Genomic DNA, 24,268 nt, shown 5'->3' on the forward strand with positions numbered 1-24,268 from the left:
CCACTTTATGAATGAAAGGATGCTCTCATTGGTGAAAAATGTGCGCGTCCTCCCGCCTCTCGGAGATCGTTTGGCTACAGTGATGTCAGTCTGTGAGACCAGCCTGCTCCCACCTAGACATGAGTCACTCTTCTATTTTAAGTATTCACACTGCAGCACACTGCTGATAACCACTGGCTAATGTACACCAATGCGTATTTGTGCGCAGATTCACTCAGTGTTGCGCCATTTATCCCCGAAATGCTTTTCTTTTGCAAGCATGCCAAAGGACAGGAGGAAAAACTACAATCCCCAGTCTCTCCCCAGTCCGATTTCTAGAATCTCGCGAGATTGCCTATTTCATAGTAAGTCACCTTTCCCAAACATTGAGGTGCGTGTTACATAAACCAGAGACAGACGTGTGGATTTCCATGGTTTTATTTCACTGATTGTTTTTAAAAATGTGTCAAAAATAAACATAAAGAGTGTTGCAGCAAAATCCACTGTTACGATTTACACTCCAGCTGCAAGTGTGTGTGTGTGTGCTCTGTTCCCCTCTCCGACCCACAGACGCTGTTTGCAGCAGCAGCATTCCTGAAGACTCCGCCATGCTCCCCCTCTCTGGCTCCCTCTCTTTCTTTCTCTCTCTCTCTCACACACACACACACAAAGTTAACATGGATTTCTGACAAACCGAGGCTGTGTGACACAAAGCAAAGACTGTCATGTACTCAGCAGAGAGCACAGAGTATAAAACTAAGTCCACATGCAGACAGTCTTCATGCAGCTGCTGGTATTCTCTGACACAAGTGGAGGGATCGAAGTGGCACCGAGAGGAAGCAGCAGAAGCACGTTGTGCAACAATTTTGAACAGAATTAAATTAAATTAAATTAAATTAAATTAAATTAGATTAAATTATATGTTTGAGTCCCTCGTTTAGATCTTACAAGGTACAGGGTAAAATTAATTTACATGGTGTACTTTTTCACAAAACAAACTTTGTAAACAATAAATATTTTTGTAATCTCAAATATTTGCACCTAAAATTCATTTTAATGTAAAAAAAAAACAACAACAAAAAACAAAACCAACAACAGCAAACATTTGTCATATTACAGGCAGTTTTTTCAATGTAACAACACACACACACACACACACACACACACACACACCTATCGGACGTTTGGTGAGCCCACCTTCACGTGGACCCCTCGCAGCCCTGCAGATGGACACAACAAGAAGAAATGTTGATTTAGTCGTGCACAATTATCTGTGAAAATCTGCACACATGTCTGTGTAATCTGCACATTTTTTAGACACGCAGAGGAAGAATCTAACCGTCAAAGCTTGACAGTACACTACATTTTATCTGTGTGTGTGGGGTAGACTTTTTAAGTTATAAAACATACCACAGTACACAGTAACACCACCCAACTACAGCTTTCACACTTTTCAAGTTTTTGTTTTTGTATTTACCTTTTTATACCACTCCCAGTATCGATAGTCCTGAGTACAGCAGCATGCCTCTCTTTCTCTCTCACACACTCTCACACACACACACACACACACACACACACACACACACACACACACACACACACATACACACACACACAGGTTTGCGCAGCTATTTCCCTGATGACACTGCATTGAATTCCATTCATATAGACAGCCTAAACAATGATTATCCATACCCTTAACCATAATCACTTATTTGTAACCATAACCTTAACCCAACTACTATTCAAATCTGAGCACTTAAACTTAACCAGTTCCTCAGAAATGAGGCTCTGCCTCACGAGGACCAGGTTTTGTCTCCATGAGGACTACTGGTCCTGACAAGGTCAGTGTTTATGCCAGAAAATGTCCTGAAAAGGCAACCGACACACACACACACACACACACACACACACACACACACACACACACACACACACACACACACACACACATTTTAAGAGCAGATGTAATGTTTCTTTACATATTCCTATCATCACATAACAATCAAATCAAGGTAACACACACACACACACACACACACACACACACACACACACACACACACACACACAGAACCCTCTTTGAAAATTGAATAAAAAATTTAATATTTTAATATTTTTACTTTTTAGCTTTTAGCATTTTTATTCCACTATTTTTTGAAAGATGTGCTAATGTCAATTTGTGTATCACCTATCATTGCAGCAACATATGACATCATATAGAAAAAAATGTTTACATGTATAAAATGCTGGTGAAACTACATTTTATTTAGAAAATATTTTAAGAGCAGAAATGACCCAATAAAAAAAATAATAAAAAAAAATGTTGGACTTGAAACATACTGTATAGGCTTGATGTATGTTTTTGAGGTCTCTCGTCATTGCCTGAATGTGAGTGTCCTCCATGTGCAGCAGTCTTCTGTCACATCATCATCCACCTCATCTATAGATCTTGTGAGAAAACAAACACAAGAAATCACGTAATTTATTTTTACATTTAATCCCATATTGTTCAAAAGTTAACACACAGACACTTTAAACAGTACAGCATGTCTCTCTCTCTCTCTCTCACACACACACACACACACACACACACACACACACACACACGACTGTCTCCACTGATTTCAGCAACGTGTAATGTTCATATACAGACTTTGTCCCAATTCGGGAGTTTCTCTGACTTTTCTGTGTTGCTGTCCACCAACGTGGTGCTGAAATGCGTTTCAGCACCACAGAAGCGGACAGTGACAGAGGAAAATAATCATAAATATTTGTTTTGTTTTTAAATGAAAATGAGAAACATCTGCACGAGCATCAGACACACACACACACTCTCCTGCCCTGTCCTGAACACACAACTGTCCACCTCACAGTGAATAGTCTGGGTTTACATTTATACTATACATCGTTATTGTCTGGCACAACGTGCTCCTATCTATATAGAGCCGAATCCAAACAACTTCAATGCAGAAAATACAAGCACAACTCCCATTTTACACATCCACAGAGTTTATAAGGGATAAAAGACAAACTCAATCTGAGTTTCTGTATAAAGTCACCAATCAAATTCATATTTTCTGAACTATAAGGCAGGACAGTGACTCATATTCAAAAGCATCACAAGTTTGACCAACAAATGTTAAGTGAAACCTGCCAATTAAATTATGTGTACATTGTTTTTTGTTCTTCTTGGTTTGATTCTCAGCAAACATACGCACTTATATTATGTTGCATTTCAATTCCACTATTTTTCAAAAATTACTGACAGTAATGACATGAGAGTCAATGTCAGTTTGAGACAGCTACCATTGCAGCAACATATGACATCACATAGGCTGTAATTTGAAAATGTTTGAATGTATAAAATGCAGGTAAACGCTATTTAAATTATTTGAAGAGCAGAAATTGCCCACATAATTTTAAAAAAAAATGTTGGTCTTGAAACATAGGCTTGATATATGATGTATTAATCCAGAGAGAAAACAAATAAAATAATTCACTGAAAAAAACATTTAATCCCATATTGTTAAAAGGTTAACACACAGAAAAAAAACACACACACACGGCCTCACTTTAATCTAGAAGAGCAGCATGCCTCTCTTTCTCTCTCACACACACACACCCAGGTTTGCGCAGCTATTTCCCTGATGACACTGCATTGAATTCCATTCATATAGACAGCCTAAACAATGATTATCCATACCCTTAACCCTAATAACTTATTTCTAACCATAATCTTAACCCAACTACTATTCAAATCTGAGCACTTAAACTTAACCAGTTCCTCAGAAATGAGGTTCTGCTTCACGTGGACCAGGTTTTGTCTCCATGAGGACTACTGGTCCTGACAAGGTCAGTGTTTATGCCAGAAAATGTCCTGAAAAGGCAACCGACACGCACACACACGCACACACACACACACACACACACACACACACACACACACACACACACACATTAACACATCACATCAAACACACACACACACACACACACACACACACACACACACACACACACACACACACACACACACACACACACACACACACACACACACACACACACACACACACACACAGAGAACCCTCTATGAAAACTGAATAAAAAATGTAATATTTGAACTTTTTAGCTTTTAGCATTTTTATTCCACTATTTTTTGAAAGATGTACTAATGTCAATTTGTGTAGCAGCTATCATTGCAGCAACATATGACATCATATAGGCTGACATTTGAAAAATGTTTACATGTATAAAATGCTGGTGAAACTACATTTTATTCAGCAAAAGAAAATATTTTAAGAGCAGAAATGACCCACAATTAAAAAAATAAAAAATAAAAAAAATGTTGGACTTGAAACATACTGTATAGGCTTGATGTATGTTTTTGAGGTCTCTCGTCATTGCCTGAATGTGAGTGTCCTCCATGTGCAGCAGTCTTCTGTCACATCATCATCCACCTCATCTATAGATCTTGTGAGAAAACAAACACAAGAAATCACTTAATTTATTTTTACATTTAATCCCATATTGTTCAAAAGTTAACACACAGACACTTTAAGCAGCACAGCATGTCTCTCTCTCTCTCTCTCTCTCTCTCACACACACACACACACACGCACATTTGCGCAGCTTTTTGTCTGATTCTGCATTGAATTCTATTCATTGAGACACCCTCAACAATGCATTACCCTTAACCATAACCACTTAATGTCTAACCCTAATCCGTCTTAGCCCTAAAGTCAACCAGTTCCACAATAATGCTTCTGCCTCAAAAAGCCTGACTCATGTGGACCAGGTTTTGGTCTCCATAAATGCTACTGGTGCTGACAAGGTCAGTGTTTATGACAGAAATTGTCCTAAAAAACCAAGCGCACACACCCACACACACACACACACACACACATACAGAGTAATATTTGTAGTCATTAGAAGTACATCTTTAATAAAAAAAAACCTGACATATCTACTGTAAATCCATCTATAACATTTTAAAATAAAAATCTCTTTTGTATGAAAAGTTCAGCAAAAATAGAATAGCAGTATGACATGAAGCTAAACAAAATGATTTGTTTGAATGTTTAAAACAAGAATCAACATTAAATTGAAGGCATTAGGATCTGCTCTCTTTATCTATCTCTCTCTCTCCCTCTCTCTCTCTCTCTCTCTCTCTCTCACACACACACACACACAAACACAAACAGAGAGAGAGAGAGAGTGTGTAATGTAAACTTTGAGAGTGAAAATATCTTGGGAATATTACAAACTGTTTAAAATTAAACGTATTGAAATATACTTTAACATTTGTGTTCACTATTGTGTCACATTTCCTGTCATTTCCCACTCTATAATATTTTATTCTACTTTTAAGATGAAATTATTTAATTATCCCCTCGTGCTTCTGATGAAGAATCTTTAAAATGGTGGCTATGACGCTGAGACACCAGGCATGGTTGAGGCTGTACTGAACACACTGATGTTGGTCTAACATTTGTCTTCATGTGGATACTGAATATGAGCCAGTCGACGTGATGTGTCTTTAAAGTCACTATTCTGCTAAAATCCAGATACGTTTTTGTTAAATCTTTGTTTCAAATCAGAGTTTTGCGCCTCCTCTGATTGCATCACTGGTGTGAATGAACGTTTTGAAAGGTGGCACCAAAATAATCTAAAGGTGCTAATTTATTAGGCATATTTTTTCTTTTAACCAAAACTAATGCGGTCAACTCCAACAGTCCTGCGATACATTTCCTTCCTTCCTCCTTGAAATGTTCACATTTTGTTCAAACAGACACAGAGTCCTTGATTAAAGTTGATTATTTTCACAGAATGTGTTTTTTGTGTTGCTGTTGAATGACACTGTTGTGCTCACATGTCCTGTACTATAGAGCAGAGGTCTCAAACTTGCAGCCCGCAAGCCACATGCGGCCCTCCAGTCAATACTATGTGACCCACCCCTTAATATCAAGTTTCAGTGGAGTTATTTCTGTATGTTTTTTCTTGTAATAGATAGATTTTCCATCATACATTGTTAATGTACTATATTTATTATTCTATATCAACACAAACACTTTTATTTTGAAATATCTATCACTGCAATATCATGACAGAATATTGGGATATAAGTGCACCCCCCCTCAATAGTATTTTCACTTGACTGGCCCCCGACTGATCACACTTAATTCTCAGTGGCCCCACAGTCATCTGAGTTTGAGACCCCTTCTTATAAAGAAACTTAACTAAAAGGTGGGTTTAAAGGAGAGTCGGGCCAAAGAAAAACCCCACAACATCATTATCAAACATAAAAAAGTCTTGGAGATGGAGAGTTTGAGTCTCTAAGAAATAAATGTGTCCGTCCATCCTATTTTGATAAGAGGGCAGAGAGCCATGATCACAAAACTTGAGTATTTTAAAAACCTGTTGATGAAACTTGACAATAATCTATTTTTATAGCGTCTGTTATTACTCTTAAGCTTTGCAGAACAGCTGCGTTAACATTACCAGAAACCAGATTCAAAGCAATCAGCAGCTTTAATTACAAAATGCTAATACTCAGACTGTCAAAAACTTGTGATGAACTCAATTTTTCACAATTCAATAATTATTTAGACTATATGTTTTTCTACCAAGTTGTAGTTTTAAAACAGAGGCGCTTCAAAGGTTTTTATGCACCAAACTCACAACATCTCAGATTTCATGGGAATGAATGCCAACCTATGAACAATTACTTTAAATCCCTTTAAAGGCACAGATAAAGTTGAAGAGTGGTTATATGTGACTTTGTGTCGTTGCTGTGAACCAATCTCACAAAGAGTCACAAAGGCTTGTGTAGCTGGGTCAATCATGTTTGGTTTATGCTGTGTTTAATTTGATATGTTTTTTGGATGAACTACTTCAAATCTTGCAATTCAAGACTTTACTGACTGTGCCTTTAAAAAGCCTGTACCTAAAATTGTTTGCGATAGTTACATTTCTGCATGAGAATGTGTGGATGAGTTCCTATTTTACGTGCTGCAGTGGCACAGGCTGAGGGTTCCGTGTCTTAACCCAAAGCACAGTGGATGCTGAGAGGGGCAGAGAGAGATTGTCTCTAAACTCTTGTGTCTCGTGTCTGGTGTGGCTGATTCCATGGATAGGCAATTACTGAAACTTTGAAGTCTGCTACGCTCACCTAATAGAAATGATTACCTGTTCAAGTCTATCATATCTGAACATTACATTATCTCAACATTAGACAGCCTTTTTACACCAAGAAAACTGAAGTTTGTAAACTGCTCATCCTCCTGCACCAAACTCCATAGAGAAAATTCTGCATTTTTAGCTCATGAGGACACAAGTGCTGCTTGTCCACTTCTACCTCATTTGGTCAGCGTTGGTGTCACTTAGTGCAATCCAAGCAAAGTATTTCAGTCACCCAAGACACAAAATACTGTATTAATATTTGAACTTAATGATGGAAGCAGCAGTGGATCAACAACGACAGTGTGCCGCGATGTAAAATCACTCATTTTCTTAAAGGACTTTGGTGTGTGAAGTCTGTGGTTTTTACAATGCAAAAGAAACTTCAGTTTCCAGTCCAGAAATGTATGTCTAATTAAGGGAGAACGTGGCATATTCTATTATAAAGATATTACTGACTAAATAAAGTGCATATTTCATTAGAAGAGCCTTTTGTTAGACAGGAAACTATATTAATGCCAGTATCCCCACTGGCATCCATGTTTTCAGTGAAAACGAGCCTCCGTGTCTCAGGCTGGTTTTCAGTGACAGCAGCGCATGCTCAGCACTGAGCCAACAATGTGTTAGTACCTCTTACAACCAGACTTTTTAAAAACCCCAACTGTCACTTTAAGGTCCCACCATAATGGTCCTGCATGCTGGTTATATAACCATTGAGCTAGATCAAGAAAATCCACAAGAACAATTATATCAACCAGTGGAGCAGTCAATAAGTGTCAGTGGGATTGTGCTTTTTTTTTGTGTGCCATGCACTCTTTCTACAAAACTCCCGGCAACTAGTGAATGAATAAAGCAGCACTGTTTAACAAATGTATCTGTAACTGTGATGAGTCGAGGCAGTTACTTCATCTCCTCTTGTCTCTTGATTTATTTTCTTCTTTTTAATCCAAAAAATAGTTATAAACAGAATACAGGGTCAATGTCAATGTTTCAGAAATGTTTACTGGACTTAATTAACCCTTAGAATTATAGAGGATTTCTACTATTTCATATTGTTTTATTTTGATTTACGATTTTTCATCAGGTTTTTTTTACGGTAAAAAAAAGAGGGTGAAGAGAAAATGGGGACAGACATATTTAGTTTTTGTGTTAAACAATAAAGGTTCATTGCCACCAGGAATTTCACTCACTCATATGCTACTCGATCAGTAAACAAAAGTCACAATAATTTACCTTCTCATTCACCTTCCCTTGATCTTCCCTAGACATTCCCTAGATTTTGAGTTGCTGTTTTGCAGTATTCTGGGTTATTTCCTCTCACCATCGTCATTTTGGTCCTGTAAATACACAAAATCAGAGATTCAGGTTAAAACAACAACACCAATTTCATGGCATGAATGCACAATATAGGACAATTCATGATACAAATAATCCTCGATTGTTGCATAGGGAACAAAGAGATGTGTGCTTTGTTTTGTATTTTAAACCCAGAGTGAGAGCACAGAGGTCTCAAACTTACGGCCCACCGACTGCATGTGGGCCTCGAACCAAGAACATGCTATCCACCCTTTAATATCACGTTATCATGAAAACATGGCTTGTGTAAACACAGCAGATGTGATAGAATATAGATTGAGTACGAAATATGTGTGTAAGCAACATTTGTTTGTATTTCTCGAGTCATTGAATACATTAAATCATATGTATAAGCTAATTTAGTTGTTTTTTTATTATTTACTTCATTTTTGATTCTGTTTTATTTCTGTGTTTTTATTATTATTGTGGATTATACATCATTCCACAAGAAAACAAGTGTTTACTTTAAGTTTCTGAATATTGTTACTACATTATCACAGTGTATATTACAGTAATATCATTTTTTACATTACATGTCATTTAGCAGACGCTTTTATCCAAAGCGACTTACAATGGAATCAAGTACAACTAGCCAGGGGTGGAATCGAACTTGCGACCATGATGTCTTTGGTACACAAGGTAGGGTCTTAACCACTGAGCCACTCCACCCCCATTTTAATGTTGTTTTTTTCTCTAGACCCTCTTGATCTGACGAGACAGGTGATTTGAAATTTGAGACCCCTGGTTTAGCATGTGCATGGAGGTGGGACAGTAGTGAACAGAAAACCAGTGAGTGTGAGTTCAGGTAACAAGGAAAGAAGTTCTTTTTTTGGGCGTTTATCAGCCCCTCTGGTCCACAGCACAGCCTGCTCACAGTCACATGTCACGCACTCTCAAATAAATATTAACGCATGAGGAAAATAACAGATGATACACAGCATATGTCAAACAATCACATACTTTGACATCCTCAGACACACAAAGTTACATTTATGAAGGTTTAAGCCTGTATGTATTTTATTTTAAGGCAGATTGGATTTCTCTTGAGGATGTGAACAGAACAACATCATTATCTAATAAAAAAAAGACCTTACATTTTTCACATTGTGAATTGTCTAAAATTAGAGTAATTTTAGCTTGTGATTTGAGCCTCTTCAGTACAAGGTTTTCCTGAACAAACAGCCAGTGAGGAGTGTGCTGCCTCTGCCTCTGTGGAGCTCTGTGCCTTCAGCTGTTAGTCAGCCATTTTCTGCTTCTGACATGATGAGGCTTCACCGAGGCTGCACTGCTTGTACAAAAACAGGGCTTCATGTAACCTTTAAACTACACTACAAACACCAGGCACATGAACACAGCACACGACGATGTGCTACAGAACAACACTTGTGTCACTAAAAGGGATTTTCATCAGTCTGTTACCCCTTTAGCAGATGCCTGACTGCCATTCCACTAAGTGGGCACAACAAAATGGTTGACGTGCATCTTCAAGGATTGGTCTCATCCTTTCAAATAAGTGTGTTGGAGGTAAAATGAGGTCAAAATGTAGAGAATGTAATTTTCCCTGGATTTGTAAGCCATACTATATAGCTGTATTTCAGATGATGGAAGATTTTTTTAGTCTCACAAGGACATCACTGGATATTTAAAACATTTTAAGAGCCTGTCTGCACCCAAGCTACTCAAACCTTTTTAGACAGTGAGAGAAAAAAGAAGTAAAAAGTATTTTGACTTGTTCTTTCTTTGATTTCACAGGACACGTTACACATACTTAAGAAAGGTATGCTTTAATATGACAAAGAATTTAAATCCGTGTGGCAACACACTGTTATCTGAATGAACACATCACACCATCCATCACATTCCCTTCATGAATGAACAATAGTGACATAAAATAAATGATTTAGGCGGTTGAAAAAGTCCTTTTTCTGTTTTCTTTTTATATTTTCTTATTTAGGAAAAGTAATCATGTTAAAATATGTATCTTCTACTGTATGTATATAACATAATTCCCACAGTCTTATGTGACCGCATTCTCTTCACTGAAATAAAAGTATTTCAAAGTTTGATCTACAATGACAACGCTATGAAGCAGAGGGAACTGAATGAAACTCGTGCCAATGTCAGTGAAACCAGTGAAACCAGAATGTCCCCCCATCCATCACCCACTCATCCCCACCCTGACCCCACTGCCTAAACAGAAACAAACACACACACATCCACATCCACAACCACACCCACTGAATCCAAGCACTCATTGTTAACAGACTTGCATGAGAGTGTGAAGACAGAAAAGTCAGTGGGGGAGCTCATGTGAGTGAAGTGCATGTTAAAAGACTGTACATTCACACGACATGTTATGTTTTATTATGAAACTGTTATTTATGATGCAGAGAATAAAAGATCTGGTGTGTGTGTGTTCATTTGCAAAAAAGTTTGACTCCAGCCAAATGAAGTCACACTCAGATGTTTTGTTTATACAGACTTAATTAAATCTAACCACTGGCTACATTACACTTAGATATTTACCTTCCATAAAAGGAAGCAAATCTTCCCGCTTCTCCTGTGTCAGTGAGGTAAAGTACTTGGATAAAAACAAAAAAAAAACAAAATAGACCACAATTTACCTTTCTGTTATTTTAAAGACAATAAAATGTGTCTTTATGCTCTGATGTATGTGTGTGTGTGTGTGTGTGTCCATGACATTGTACATTTGAAGAAAAACAGATTGAACACACACACACACACACACATTGACAGTTTATGCAAGTTGCAATGTTTTTACATGAAGCTGTTAGTGTTAGATATAAGATGAGAATTGTGGTTACGTGAAGATTAGGGTAAGGTATTAACTTGCTATGGTTGAGGTTAAGGATTAGGTTTTGGTCATTTTCATACGTATACACATGTAAATGAAGTTGTACCTTAAACTTGGTGCCACATTTAATTTAAAATTTTAATTAAACAGTTAATTTAATCCTGCTAAAACACATACAAATACTCAATAAATCCAAACCAAATTAAGATACTGTGGATCAACACACATTCTGAATCTGGTGGAAATAATTTGTTTGTTTGTTTTTTTGTTTCATTTTTGCTTTGTTGCTGCTGCATGTGAAAACTCTGCACAACTGTTTTGATTCCAGCTGCAACACAAACTTCTGTGTGTTGCCTCCTTTTTAGTGACGGTGGCAAAACCTAATCAATTAAATGTGAATTATTTTAATTTGTCTATGTACGTTTATTTTTCTGCTTTATGTATTTTTTCTCTCTGAACATCTACTCTCAACTTTTCCAATTCTTTGTATGTATTCTGCGAGGATGCATGAGAACGTCCTGTAAAACACATCAAATCTGTTAAAATGAAGCAGAAAATCCTTCAACATGAACATGCTGTAGTTTTGGGTTTTGTGTGACACTCTCACAGCGGGCAACATATTACTTAGAGGCAGGGCACAACTTAAAATCCTGCAATTGTCTTTATTTATCATTATATTTTGTCAATATATTAGTGTGCGCTAAAACACTGAGTACAGAATGATGGTAAATGGAAGTGGTCTGGTGTCTGGCATATATAAGTATAAATGAAGATAGAATATTTTAGTATAAATAAATCTCTTGTTTCTGGGTTTATTTCTGTGACATTATTAGCAGCCAACAACAAAGATGAAACCCACTGACATAATATGTCATCACAGAGGGGAAATATAAGGTTTCTCTTCTAGAGTCTTGTAAAGTAAATTCTAATCTCTTAAAAAAGACTGAAGAGAAAGAAATATGATTCCACTTTGGGCCAAACTGTAACTACATGTAAAGTCCATTGATATATTTGAGACATAAAAGCTTCAATCTACTTCAAATCACGTGATAATAATAATATTAGTAAGAACTTAATTGATCTAGCATCCTTCTGAACAAAGTTATAATGTCTTAAAAATAAGTGAACCGTAATAAATGTAATAAAAGCCAAAACATGAGAATATAAAAAGAACTTTCAAGTCTATACCAAATATTAAACAAATGATAAAAGTGAGTTAAACAGATTATTGCTGTTGTTTAGGGTTAAAGAGGAACAGTTTCTGGATTAAAAGGACAGAGTATGTAATACGCTGCTCCTTCACATTCACAAACTCAGTGGAAAATGATGAATCGTGTTGTTATTGTGAATCAGCTGAGTTTAAAATAAGAGTTATGTTCTAGGGTAAAACAATATGATGAAATAACAAGCATAACTCGTTCTGTTGGTGCCTGTCAATAAAAAAGCTAATGCACGTGCAGATCATTAATAATGGACATGAGAACATGAATCATGTTATAAAATAGTTAAATAAACACTTTTATTTTTACACATGCACACACACTCCCAAACTTCCCAGTGTAATTATCCATCCACACTTCTAATGTAAGCATGTCATTTAAAAATACTGCATAAAAAAAAAAGATTGAATTAATTTACCAAAAAGTAAAATTCCTGTTGTTCTGAGGAAAATTTAAATCTTATCACCAGATCCTTAAATAAGATCAGTTCCCTTTGTTTTTGTTTTGTCATTAGAAAAAAGAAAATGCAGGTGAAAAAGATTGTGAGGATTTTTGGAAAATGGTAAAAAAAAAAAAAACACGATAAAGTAACAAAAATGAATGTGATCAATTATTTTTAATGAATGATCACAGCAGTTTGCGCTATTCCTGTTTGAGGGCTCCGATTAGAATTGCGTCAAAATGGATTGTGTGTGCGTGTGTATGTGTGTGTGTGTGTGTGTGTGAGAGAGAGAGAGAGAGAGGGGAACAGATTTTAAAGAGTGACAAAGAAAAAAAGTGTGAGAATGAGTCAGTGATGTGTTAGCACAAGTGCGTCAGCATACGAGTTTGCTTTACTTGTGATATTGTCTATTCCTGACATGTGCGTGTGTGTGTGCGCATGCTTGTATTTGTTACCTCTTTTTTCCTGGAATAAACGGGACCAGTAGTCCTCATGGAGTCCAAAAAACCTGGTCCTGAATGGGACAGAACATCATTTCAGGGGAACTGGTTAAATTTAGGACTGGTTAAGGTTAGAGTGAGGCATTAATTCATACGTGTGTGTTTGCTGCTGACTGGAGGTTAACTGACAAAACACAAGGGTCAGATTTTAAAGTCATGCTGAATATTCTGTACATCTGCACGTAGAGTAGAGACGCTTGAAGTGACGAGGTGCACGATTCTGTCCACATGTATCCCCCAAGTGCATCATGAAATGTGTCCACACTACGCCACTTCATGTTTTTGTTCGACTTTGCCAAAAAGGAAAAGTTAAAATATTGACATTTAACATAAATTTGTTACCAGCTGCTCTATGTTGCAATTGAACAATGAAATTAGTTTTCATGTATGTCACTATCACAGATAGAAGAACAGTTTGATAACTGTCAATCTCAAGCTTTGAAGCACAAAAACACACACTGCAGAGCTTTGTTCAGGTCTACAGTCCTGGTGTTTCACACACACCCTGTGAGCCTCAGTGTGACAGCAGGTATACATTTAATGATGAGGCTTTTGAAGGTTTTAGTCCACAAATGCACAATGCACATGGACAGGGTCCTTTTACATTCAAGTAAACAAACACTTTTAGGCAGCTTTTCTGACTGAAACTGTCGTGTGGATAAACTTGTCACCCTCCACAAAAGTCCACAGAGAAAATCAATGTCGCTTATCACGTGGGGGCCTGGGAGACAGAGCAGGCCCAAGGGCATAAGCCAACTAAATGACGGGGTTCCCTGATTAAAATAAAATAAAAATATCTTAAGATTTATTTAAATATCTAAATAGTGTTGAGCTTAAGTTATTCTATATTAACCCTTAGTGCTCATGCCGGCCCGCATGGTACGCCCATGATAAATTGTAAATCCTTACATGGACATCCTGCGGGTGTGTGTTTATAGGTCACATTCAGTCTTTAAAAAAACTTCAAATACACTGAATACTAGGCCACTTTTGTGATGTTTCTGTCCTCTAAACTTTAAAAAAACATGAGTTTTGTGTAAATAACAACTGATCAAATCACAACAATCACACCAAGTCAAACTCCAAAAAAGTACTACTTATGAACCTTAGGTGTGAATGGGTGCACAGTTTACACAGCAGTGTAAACCTCTGTTTCAAGTTGGAAATAGCTGTGTAAGGGCAAATTAAGCCAAGAAAAAATATTCTTAAGGTATTGTAGACTTCAGCAGACGTAGAGTTTATTAAGTGAGAGGTTTCGTTAAGTAGTTAAAATCAGTTTTTCCCTCAGTGTCTCAGGCTGGTTCATGGACGAACCCTAGTTTATTATGTCTGATTTTTCCTTTTTTTACAAGATTCAAATGCCCGACACATAACTACACAATGACTGGTCGTCTCTGGATGGTGCCTAAAATGTTTACTTTGTCACTCACTGTCATTCCAGCAGTGAGAGTCAAAGTTAGTGCTGCTGTTAACAGATGGTTTTCCTTGTGTATGAATAAGGGGAAAGGATTCAAAATGTGATCATTCATAATCTCTATATCAAACATATTGTAATTGAAACATGGGGTTTAATTATCTATTGCATGGCCAAAAGTGAATTTGTGCTTTTTTTAAAAAAAAAAACAAAACACAATAAACACTTATTCAGCACATAAACATTTAGCTACTAAATGTTCATCACTATTATGTGTTGTGTCTCAAAGTGTGTGTGTGTTCAATATACAGTATATGATAAACCTATAGATGTTTTGAAATGAAGGATACCTGTTAAAAAGTATCCTATGAAGCTCAGTGTGTTTTCAGAGTTTCGTACACTTCTTCCTCTGTTTGTGTATTGCATATATAGTGTCGTACTGTGACATAGTACAACTTAAAAAAAAACATATGTATATAATTTAGATTTTCTTTAAAAAAGATTATAATAAAAAGTGAAATGTTTTAGTGTGATCGCTGAGTAAAGTAGGAGGGTGTAAAGTGTGTGTGTGTCATATTTTGTTACTTGTGTCTCATGTATGCATCTAGAAATGAGTCTCTGCCTGTGTGGATGCATCTTAATCTCATGGTGTATGGGGGGCTGAGGAAGAGAAGCCTAAGAGAAGAGACTGAAGGAAACGTGAATGAGACAAGAGGAAAATTACAGAGTGGGAGGAGGAGACAGTGACAGACACTCATGCAAAAGAAAAATGCACAAAATAAAGCAAATGGCATGAAAGTATATGGAATTTGATATGAACATATGAAAACAGAAAGGTCAGTGATACGGACAAATGGATCCAATGAGAACTGAGTATTAGCACATGTTACGATATAAAATGATAAATCTTAATCTTAAAGTTTTAGTCTCAAATTTGATCTGTTTCTATGTCAGACATTTAGTGCATTTAAATTTGGTAAAGTCTCTGAACAGTAGTTTTAATTATTAGTGGAGTGCACCATTTTAGGACAGATTTGCATTTCACTGTCTACTGTTTACTCACATTGAACCTGACCTTTTGTATGATTAACTATTTTCATTCTTTGTTATGTTTATATATTTACATATATATACACACATATATATATATATATATATATATATATATATATATATATATATATATATATATATATATATATACATATATACATATATATAACTGCTAATTAACAGTTATTTGCCATAGCAAAAAGCAAGAGTTTTCTTAAATGTGTAGTTTGTAGTGGAGCACATATGTTCATCACAAATGTTTCTATAAAACAAGATAATGGTCTTTTTTAAAGCTTTTTTTGTCAGCAGATTATTTTTATTATAATTATTTTTATTATTATTTTACAAGGGATTTAAAAACATGCCTGGGCATTTTTTTTGATTGATTACTTATTTTTGGATATAATGTCAACAGCTGATTTTCCTCTTATTTCTGATAAAGGACATGTGGTAAGAATGTTTTCTCTTTATATTAAATACCCAGTAACATTTTACCCTTATATAACAGATTTTACAGCACACTGACTCGTGGGCTGACACCCAAATCCTGTTTTTGTACATTTTAACTTAGGTTGAGTGACTACAATTTCCAATAAGAGATGAATAATGCTTTATGGCCCTATGGCTTTATGGACATTATGGCTATGTGGGACATATGGGATAATATGGGACCCCAACCAAACATTTAGAAGCTTTCCCACCAAGATATGATTGCAGCCTCACGTACATAGCCATATTATAAAATGTGAGGAGGTTTTCCTTGTCTGGTGGTCATCAGGGATACAGGGATTATTCCCAGAGGGATCCTCAAATTAAATAGGAGTGACTCCAGGCTCAGGCTTCCTGTTTTATATATTACATGTAAGTAATAGTGCCAGCCGAAGACTGAAATATAAAGATGGACGACATTACTGCTCTCAAAAATGAAGCCAAAACATCTCTGGCTGGCTGAGAGATGGGTGTCTGACTGTTTGTGTCAAGTTGCTGTTTGCAACGTCACTTATTCTGTTTTATCTCAACCCTTGCTTTTCAGGACGCTTGTTGTAAATGTCTACAGATGAAAACAGAAAAACATTTATTGTCTATGTCAAAAAAAATACATGAATATAAAGAGCAAACTGTGAAAGAAACTCTCTAATCTAATTTGTACGTCACCAGGCTCAATTATCTGCAGACAATGTAAAGACTCCATGCGGAGATAGTCAGTGACCACAGACTCCCACACACGCAGATGACACAAAAGTCCTTGACCTTTCCGACTGACAGACAAAAACAGAATTACAGACACAGGGATATGAACAGATGTCTATTCTGTGCCATGTTTCCCTCTCTCAGTGTGTGTGTGTGTGTGTGTGTGTGTGTGTCATCTTGTGTACAGGCCTACAGCTTGGGCGTATAAAACGTTGCTCAGCTAAAAATAAATAAAATGCTCCGGAGAGGAGCGAAAAGCATTGTGCGCTGTGAGTCACGACCAGGAGTGGTGACGATGCCCTCCCCCCACCACGCACACACACACGCGCGCACACACACACACACACACTCTCGTACCTTTTCCTCCCCATTCATTTGCTGAGAGGAAGTCAGTCCGGTTCTCAACACAGAAGCATCAAGAAACCCCAGCAGACCCCTCACACACAGACTAAATTCAGTGATGACATTGAGGCCAACAAGGAGACGCACTATAACAGACTATAACATTAATTCGATAATGATAATCATCTGTAAATGACATTATATATATATGTATATATATATATATATATATATATATAAATAAACAAAGAAAAGTTAGAGAAGCGGCCTCCTTGTCTTCTCCCTGCTGCTTCATAATTTACAAAATCCTTTTTACATTACACACACATTTATGCCATCAATAAAATGGACCAACTGTCACTCACACAATGTGATATGAATATGATACAAACTTTGCTTTGGACTCAGGTGACACACCTAAGTCACACCTACAATTGCACATAATCCACTTTGCACACATACTGTACATACATTGCACATAACACATATTGACTAAAAACATCAAAATAATGTCAAGGGCTGTGACGACAACAACCTCACAAAACAAACAAAACTCTTTGCACCACAACAAAGCCTCCAGCAGACACATCAAACGAAGATTCAAGACTTTACACAATAACAGGTTTCAATTTCAATCAAACATAAACACAAACTGCATCTATAGCTTTATATAAAGTGAGTTTTAAGTCAATGTCAGTAAAAAAAAATAATAGTAATTTAGTTTAAATAGTAATTCTCTTAAGTTCTGTTTAGCCAGAGTTAGATTTGTAACATTTGGTGACTCTCGCTGATGCTGATGTTATTATTCTTGCTCAGTTTGGTCGTCGTGATGTCACATTATTTTTATGCTTACGCTTAGTAGCAGCGCAGTCGGGAGCAAGGACGATTTATCCCACCAAACTGCTGAATGACTGGGGTTTTCTGAGCAGTAGAATTCACTTCCGAAACTTTTCTGTGTGTACAATTTATTTATTTATTTACTTTTATGTTTGCAACAGTAGACACAGAATTACAGACAGACAACACAAAGAATGAAGGAAATGTGCAAAGTATTAAGTGAATAAGCAAATGAAAATACTAGGAGTAGGAGCAAGTTCCCAAAGACCTCTTTTAAAGAATTTTAAAATCTTAAAAATCAGCTTGAGACTCTGCTGAAGCGTGTTTCCAGGTTGAGGGTTGCCAAGCAGAGAAATGGCTTTTTTTTAGTCACTTCCTGTGTGCAGCACCGGAATGCCAGTATGGGACACAAGGTTTAAACACTGCTACATACTGAGAAAAGTGAGTTGAGCTGATTTGACAGTGGTTTGAATGGAACAGACATTTGTTTGGATACAAAAATTAGGCACTAAATTTCAAACAGAGTGGCCAACAACAGCACCTCATATCATTTTGAAGGATTTAAATTGGCTGTATAGTGACTTTTTAATTCAATTCAATTTGTATTTGTAAAGCGCCAAATCACAACACACATCATCTCTGCAGTAAACACCAGGAGAGAAAAAACTCCCTGGAAGAAAGGAACAGGAAGAAAACTGACAGAACCAGACTCAAAAAAGTGTGGCCATCTGCCTCGACCAGTGGGGTGAAAGGAAAAATGGGAAGCGAGGAGAGGTTGGGGACAGAAAGGGTGGAGAGAAAGTGAAAGAGGGAGGCGAGGTAGAGACAGGAGAGAGAGACCAGGAGCTGATATATAACAGTTGTGTCAGGTTCTAGGTTTAGACAGGACAGTTCTGACTTGTTTAAAGTACTACAGTGTCATTTTGTATCCAACTGATTTGTGTAGGAGCCAGTGAGGAGTGAGGAATATGTCCACTTAAACAAGACGTCTTGCAGCAAGAGAACCCAGGTCCTCTTGCTGCAAAGGCAAGAGTGGTAGGAATTCCTCTTATGTTTCATTGATAAGAACACATTTAACATAGGAAGACATTAATGCAGTCATAAACTGATAGTGAAGATACAGTATATATAAAGACTAATTATTATCTTTCACATCACTATGATCAGATTTTTAATTCTGCCCCATCATCATTATAAAAAGAGCCAGTGTTAGCGCTATACAGCAGTGATGGTTAATTAAAGGTGTATCTCTGTGTCAGTGACACCATCATTCACTCATTCAATCATGAACAGATGCATTGCAAGGCCAACAACTACTTAAAAACACCAGACCTGAGAGTTTTTTAAATCTTTATCTCCTCTGAATCATTCTTGAAGAATGTAATAGTTGAGTGCCATGTGATACAACTAAAAACTACTACGTTTTATATGTTTTTTTTTATTGTGTACTCATGTGTCTTAACCAGTCTTTTTTTTGGGGGGCATCAGTACTACTGGCTTCATTGGAGTTATTTCAGTAAGTGCACCAAAAACAACCTTAAACAGTTTTGTCATTCACCCATTCACATTCACATTCGCTCACACTTTCATCATCTATATATGCAGCACATTTTCTATCACTCATCTTTCATACCCATTCACACGCTGCCAGCACAGCCATCAGGTGCCGTTGGCACTAGAGGAGCTGGGAATTTAACCCACAACCTTCAAGTTGAAAGACAACTCGCTTTACCACTGAGCTACTGTTGCACCTTAAGCTTAAAAGTTAACATATGTTTATGTTTTTAAACATGTATCCCATGAAACTGCTGAAAACGCAGCAGAATCTTTTTTTTTTGGGTCATTGTCCAACCTGTTTGCAGCGTCACGTGTCACTGTTGCAATGTTACTGTTTCCTCCGTCTGTCTCTGTGGGAATGTCACCGGGCGGCACAAGATCTAAGCACTGTTTCTCCGATACTGAGAAATACAGAGAGTGATGTGGAGTTGATTTGCTTCATCTGCATTTTGTGAACTCTTTTCTGATCTCGACTCTCTGTCCTGAGCTCCTCTCACCACATAAGCACAGGAAGACACATTTTAGTTCATACATGACACATCGCGTGAGTAATCCCTCCATCTCTGAAAACCTGCTGCCCATACTGAAATGTTTTTGATCACGGTTGTTTGTCAGACTCTCTACTCTTTCTGTTTTTTAGGTTGTTTGCAGTGAAGTTAGAATAGCATCCTTTCCACCACAGGGATAAGTACAAATATCTCACACAAGCGGATTTTCAAATCTGACTCGATGTTAAAAACGTGAATGACCACAGACACAACGGACTTTGTAACTGATTTTCAATGTTTTAATCCTGAGAAAGCGCAGACTGGACGAGCCAGGCAAGACGCAGGACCACACACTTGGCGTTTAATCAAACGATTTCTGAGATTCCAGGGATTTTGAAATCTCACAGATGTTGGAAATAACTGGTTTTCTTCTTGTTTCCTGTAATGTTCTAAGACAACAATTAACAGTAAAGCTGTGAATGAATGCTGGGGTGATTATATGATAGGGAAAGGTCACCAGGAAAGGTCAACGTAAGGGTTGCACATAATGGCATCTGTTAGGGTAAACATTAGATAACATCTACTAGGGTCATAAACATTAGGTATGGTGTCTGTTCTTGTTTTACTTTGATGTTTGTGTAAAAGTGGTGAAGCTTTTTGGAGGAAGGGGAGAGACCATTTTAGACTGTCCTTGGTGACAGTGTCTCTCCTCCATGCAAAAATCCATGCATGCAGTAAAGACATGATTTACTCAACACTGATGACTCAAGAATTTCTTTCACACAGAAACTTGCGTGATTTAACGTGACTTGTCAACAGACATGTGTTTGATGTTTTGTGCTGAGTGGATGAAGTCATGACTGAGAAGACGGAAACAACTTGGCTTGTACAAGTTACGGTTCTAAACTACATCAAGTACATCAGTTTCCTGGTCAACTTGCTCTCGTTGGTTATTGCGGAGTTCTGCTCACGCCCCCAATCACTGTTCAGTCATAAACACGTTAAAATTGCTGTTAATCCCTCACACTACAGGATAATCGACACCCACAATTGTCGGAAGGGCCAGGTCTGGACCGAAATTGTGGGGCAGACTTTAGCAGAACGACTAATAGGAGAACTCTATCTCTCTGAACCATCCTGTGATTGGTCAGTTTCTCCTGTCACAAGCCAGAATTCTCCGGGCTAAAAAACAGAGACTAAGGAGAGGCAGGAGTTTAGGGTTTCTCTCACGTCACTCAATTTACATTATATTTATACAATTATAATTCAGTTACACAAAACTTCACTGACATTATCTGACAAAAACCTCAACAGAAAGGAGGTTATTGGTTCAAAGCCCAAGTGTTAAATATACAGTAGTTGAAGCTGGTCTTTCTCGCCCCTGAGCTGCAGCTGTATCTCACAAACGCTCCCTCTGTGAGGTCTGATAATATTGCTTGACAGAGCCCATTTTCAGAGGAAGGGCATGGCCTACAAATAATGTTCATCAAGCCCAAACAGAGGCAGAATAATGACATCAACCACCAAAACAAAACCACATAAAGTTACACACTGCAGCTTTAAGGCAGAGACAACAGGACAACAGGGTGTCAATCACAGGTGTGAAGACTTCAGCAGGTGAGGTCGAACTTCCTTGACTAAATCGACAAATAAAAAGAACTTAATTGACAGATTATTTGACTTCCAAAATAATCACCAATTACAGCACACGTTATGGTTCATCCACAGACACACGCACACAATGAGGCCTGTCTCCTTCTGTAGTACAAACACTGCAAATGGTCCCAACACAAAACAGCTGACACTCAAAGGTGATACAACGATAACACAACACGGAGATTTGAGGTAGACTGAGCAAACCTGAGTTAAGAGTCATAATTACTGTGTGTGTGTGTGTGTGTGTGTGAGCATGATGTTATCTCACTAAATATAATCTGTGAACCGGTGGCTGGTAGTAGACAAGAGAAAACAATTGTCAGTGGATATTTAGTCACATGCCGTGATTTATCATGCACAGATGGGGGTGACGTCAGAAACTCTCTTTACACTTTGACGTAAAACTGTCCTAAGACAGTATCAGTGCTGTGATCAACAGCGGTGATTGGCTCAGACGTGTACAGCAGGTGAATAATCAAACACAATGAGACGGAAGCCATTTATGGACACTAAAGAACCAAACTGTATCCTCGAGACACGCCGTGCTGCTGTGCTTTGATCTACTCCGGAACATAAATGTTAAATCAGCCAAACAAAGACATGTAGCATTAGTAGCTCAAACTGCATGATTCAAAATGCACACCTAATTCATTTGATTTCCTAGTGAGTCACGATCATGATTTGGTGTCAGATATATCACTGTGCTGCACTCCGTTCACAAGAAGACAGCACCAAAGTGATTTTCTACAGTGACGTGATACAAGTCAGGGGGTAAACATTATCCAAAACACACATTTTCTTTTTCTTTCTATCAATGATGCAAAAAAATATATATATGTCACAAAACTTAAATAGTAAAATCACACACATTCTAGTTTCACTAATTTCCTCATGGTAGCATCTCAGCTTATTTTTTTATTTTCCAGGTTTTCTCTGACATACACATTTGCCACTACAGTTTGCTTAAAAAAAAGATTTATTATAAATTTAACGGCAAAAAAAAAATTGGACTCTGGATGTTATTGTGTGGATACCAAACAGACCTGGCTATCATCAGTTTTCATTGACACTACGTTCAACAGAGAAAACTGTGACATCTGACATCTGCTGGCAGTGTGTTTGGTAGATTATCCAGACAACAGGGACACTGCCAATGTAAAGATTCACTTCCATGAGCACAACAAAGAGATTTCCATTCACCTCCATTATACTTGGGCGAGGGCACGCAAAAAAAGATCCCACATGGAAATTTACAAACCTGGACAAATAAAACCAAAAAAAATGCTGCACGGCAACAATAATGACGTTTTAGTCATTTCATTTAATCTGAATAACTCAATGTACAACCTTAAGCTTTGTCCATGTTCTCAACACAAAGACAAAGTCCCAAATATACTGCATTACTACATTCTGTTTAACATTTACAGAAGGTGATGGAGTGACAATCCACATCTGTTTGTTCCAAAAAGGAATGTTTTTCTCATTTTCAGCTGTTTTTTTAATTGCAACACACAGGTTATCATCCTTTGTGTTGCTGTGATCATCAGCTGTGAATACAACTTCCTGTCTAGGCCTCCCACAAGCACCTAAATGCACCATGCAAACTGAATAATGCCCCTGAGGTCAAGACAAGCCTGTAAATCATACTTCCCATAAAGTTATAATATGAAACATAAAAATATTAAAAGAAACAGGAGTTGTTGTTGTTATTTGTTTTGTTTAATTCTAGTCCATGATTCTTTTTTCCTTGTTATTCCAAATTGCTCAGCCTTATCTTTTAACTACACAGTATTGTGACAAACACAAGGAGATCTAACGTGAGCAGAGATTCTTTTTTTGTCTGTCAATGACATAATGACTCACGTTTAAAGGTGACCGAGGAGGTATTTGGGGAGGGGACCGCATGTGCTCGCACGTGCTTAAACAGACTGTGTGATCAGTGGACCAGTTTGGCCATGGAGTGATTGACAACTACCACGTGGCTCAATGAAACAGTGCAAACCAGAAGACTGATTTAGACTTGGCTTTTATAATATGAGATTACAAGCCAAACGTGGATGATTTTGTGCCATATGATATTTAATTTATATTAGAAAATGTACTCTTTATGTCTCTTTATGACCCACGATGACGCCTTGTTTGGGATCCAAGAATATAGGCACGACTCAAATCAACTCCGGTCATCCTATTATGTTGGATCATACAAAAAAATGAATCCTAACTGGCCATTAAACAC

At 37.3% G+C, this 24,268-nt stretch overlaps 1 long non-coding RNA gene across 9 annotated transcripts in view; it reads right to left on the bottom strand.

Annotated features, from left to right (window-relative positions):
- Positions 1-401: 401 nt before the first annotated feature.
- Positions 402-24,268, bottom strand: part of LOC122776462 — a 33,659-nt gene continuing 9,792 nt past the window's right edge. For 8 of the 9 annotated variants that reach the window (XR_006361225.1, XR_006361222.1, XR_006361223.1 and 5 more), the window contains 4 exons: positions 8,395-8,498; positions 4,348-4,455; positions 2,323-2,430; positions 402-1,199 (listed from right to left, as the gene is read on the bottom strand). This is a non-coding gene — a long non-coding RNA (uncharacterized LOC122776462). Of the gene's footprint in view, positions 1,200-1,820; positions 1,849-2,322; positions 2,431-4,347; positions 4,456-8,394; positions 8,499-24,268 lie in introns of those variants that run through there. The other variant, XR_006361224.1, reaches the window with a different exon arrangement.

This window comes from Solea senegalensis, linkage group LG10 (assembly GCF_019176455.1).
Source record: "Solea senegalensis isolate Sse05_10M linkage group LG10, IFAPA_SoseM_1, whole genome shotgun sequence".
Taxonomy (NCBI): domain Eukaryota; kingdom Metazoa; phylum Chordata; class Actinopteri; order Pleuronectiformes; family Soleidae; genus Solea; species Solea senegalensis.